The sequence below is a fragment of the Lactuca sativa genome, chromosome 4 (genome assembly GCF_002870075.4).
Source record: "Lactuca sativa cultivar Salinas chromosome 4, Lsat_Salinas_v11, whole genome shotgun sequence".
NCBI classification, from domain to species: Eukaryota; Viridiplantae; Streptophyta; class Magnoliopsida; order Asterales; family Asteraceae; genus Lactuca; species Lactuca sativa.
Genome location: NC_056626.2, coordinates 113,927,368 through 113,930,653, shown reverse-complemented (window position 1 = coordinate 113,930,653; position 3,286 = coordinate 113,927,368). Strand labels below are relative to the sequence as shown.

General features: G+C 37.3%; 1 non-coding gene across 1 annotated transcript; it reads left to right on the top strand.

Moving 5' to 3' along the window:
• Positions 1-780: 780 nt before the first annotated feature.
• LOC111902180 (small nucleolar RNA R71) lies at positions 781-887 on the top strand. The gene has a single exon (XR_002853700.1). It is a non-coding gene; the product is annotated as a small nucleolar RNA R71 (small nucleolar RNA).
• Positions 888-3,286: the final 2,399 nt, after the last annotated feature.

Below are 3,286 nucleotides of genomic sequence, written 5' to 3'. Positions count from 1 at the left end.
TTCAGAGCTTGTTGTTATCACATTCGCATGTGCTATCCTCGGGTTCTTTTCAGTATTACTTGGAAGTTCACCCGTTGCCCTTTGGTTGACTTGTTATGCGAGTTGGCCTGGTTGTTTCTCAATATTAAGGATGGAGGCTTTCTGGTTTCTCATCAATGCTTGCTACTCCTTCATCATGAGTTGTTGTTCTCTTATTGCAACATCAGTTTCGTTGTGGCATTTTTCGGACACAGCTGCAAGTCTCGTGAGCATATCTTCAAAGTCTAGCTTCTTCTCTTGCACTGGTTCCTCTTTTTGGAAGAAACCCCTTGTCTTAATCTTGTATTTCTCCTCCTTAGCCTTTTTGTACTCATCATAAGGTAGCCATTATTTCCTTGGTTTCTCCAATCTTCATCGTATTTATTGCCACTCGAGTAACACACTTGCACCTTCCGGTTCCCATTCTCGTCAAGATCGCAATCCCTTGTAAGGTGAGGTCCGTTACAATTTTCGCACCCCACTCTTATGGCATGGATGGATTGGTCTATCTTAGTCATCCTTCGCTCCATATTCTCTAATTTGGCCATCACAGCTGCCATGCTATCATTTACATAGATCATCACCCCTTGAGTCGATTCATGCCTTGGGTTATGATATTCTCTAGAGTGTTTAGAGAATTCTTCAATGAGTCCTTTAACTTCAGCCGAATTTTTCTTCGTTAAAGGCCCTTGAGAGTCGAGTAGTTGTCTAGTGGTGACATTTACTCCATCATAGAAGGTTGACAATTCTTGTTGCACACTAAGATCATTTTGTGGGCAATTCCTTAGTAGACCTTTGTAACGCTCCCATGCTTCGAATAAAGACTCTCCCGCTTGTTGCTTAAAATTAGAAATGGCCTTCTTGAGTTTAGCAATTTCAGATGGTGGACAAAATTGTTCCAGAAACTCCTCACGCATCTTAGCCCATGTAGTAATCTCTCTCGATGGTTGTGCTTTTAACCAATCCTTTGCAGCCCCTTTAAAAGTAACAGGGAGCATCCTTAATAACACCATCTCTCTAGGCACATTTGGAATGTTGAAGTAGTCGACGGTGTCATTAACTTCATCAATATGCTTGTATGCATCTTCATAATCGTTTCTGGTGAAAGGAATATCCTTCAATACAGTAAGGATGTTCCCCTTAAGTTCAAACGTAGCAGTAGCTAGTATGGTGGGTTGCACAAGCCCCAGACCGGTGTCGTACCAAATTCTCTTCTTGTATGCCTCCATGGAAAGGTCGGCAATGTTGGCCATGGTGTTGTTGGCTTCTTCTTCGTGATCACTTTCTTCAAAATCGGTAACGCTTTCCTCCCTCTCGGTCTCGTACTCGGTGTTTTCTTTCGTGTTGTTGGATTCCCCCACTTTCTTTCCCTTCTTTTTGCCAAAAACTGATTTAAGACTCTTGAAAGGTGACTTCTTCGGTATTGTCCTTGTTCTTGCGAAATGATGATTCCGGTTTTTCAAGTGGTGGAATCAGGGATGAATTTGATCCACGGGTCATAAACAATCTACAACAAATAGAAGAACATGCATAAAAAGAATAAAAATAAACTGAAAAACGAAACTGGAAATTTGCCTTGGACTCGTCGAGTCGGTGCGAATGAACTCGACGAGTTCAAGGGTAAAACAGAAAAATTTTAAAACGAAATTTCTAAAAGAAAAGAAACTAAAACTTAAACCTAATTAAAATTTTTCCTAAAGCGGTAACTTTGTGCAAGTAAATCTTACACAAAGGATCGATAACACTAGCAATCAAAATTAATTTAGAACCGTTCCCCGGCAAGGGCGCCAAAAACTTGATGTGTGCGAAACGAACTAGTTTTAATCATACTTTTTAATATAAATTAGACACACAAAAGGCAGTGAACCTGTCGATTGGTGGTATAGTTTAGCAAGCAGGGCACCGAACATAGGGAACGACAATTAAGCTAATTACTAATATTATCTAAAAGCAAACAATAAAAGAAAGGGTTTTCTCTAGTTTTGCAAGACTAGAAACATAAATACTTAACTAGTACTCAACTAAGCAACTAACAACTAAGAAAATGAAAATCAACTAAATTCAATAGTGGAAAAGACTTTTGTTTAGGTTTTGAATCATCTATTCATATGGTTGATTTTTTGACAAGTGTAATTGATTAATTAGCATTGGCTACCGATTAATGTGATTAGGCTCACGTTCGCTATTACTAATCCATAGAAAACAAATCAATTTAAGCAGTGATCAAGTGATTAAACTAATAAACCTCCTAGTTTATTGATTCGGCTTAAGTAAGACTTGTAATTAGCTAATAAAATTTCTAATTCAATTAACCTCTTGTCGATGGTTCGTCACACAAGGCTCACATATTAATTTACCTATTTTCTAGTTAACCCTAGTTTCACGTTCGCTATTCCTAGGCATATAACAATGTTTTCACACAAATCATATGAGATTAGCAATTAAGGGATGTTCATGCAACTTAATATGTTGGTTAATTAACAGAAAATAGTTGTAATTAATACATAAGGTTCTTTAACAAGCTTGACAAAACAAAATCACCTAATAAGATTAATCCAATCATAAAATCAAACCATATTCATAAATTCATCTATCCTAAACAAAAGTTATGAATTTTTAGCTCATGATTAAAGCAGAAAAAACTCAAAAACGAAATCAATTGATGAAAACATAGTTTAAACAAAACATTAGGTAAAGAGTACAGTTGATTTGCCTTGATCTCCCCAAAATCAAATGATTAGACTTGATCTTCGAGTTCCAAAGCCTTAGCAACAACTTGAATCACAATTTTATCCCCAAGAGTTCCAGAGAGAGGTCCCAAATTTGTGAATTAAAGTCCCTTATATAGTTTTTGAAAACAAGGGCTACTCATCGAGTCCATAGACCGACTCGGCGAGTCCACCACTTAATATCCGTATACGATAAGGACTCCTGCTGGATCGCGAATCTCTGAGCCTACTCGATGAATAGGCACCCAAATCGCCGAGTTCTTCAAGGTTTTTCTTTCTTTCTTTCTTCTTTCTTCAATTCCCGAGCTTCCTATCACTTTTTCTGCTTCCTTTTGCTTCCGAACTCATCTTTTAAGCTACAAATACATTTTAAACATATTTAAGTATCTTTTGTTCATAATTTGTAATAAAATAGCCAAAAAGTATTAAGATTTAACACAAAATATATGACTAATTGTGCACATATCAACTCCACCACCAAGAGGTCTATGCCAAGTAAAGAGCCAACTCTGATCAACCTAGTAGTCGCTAACCATACT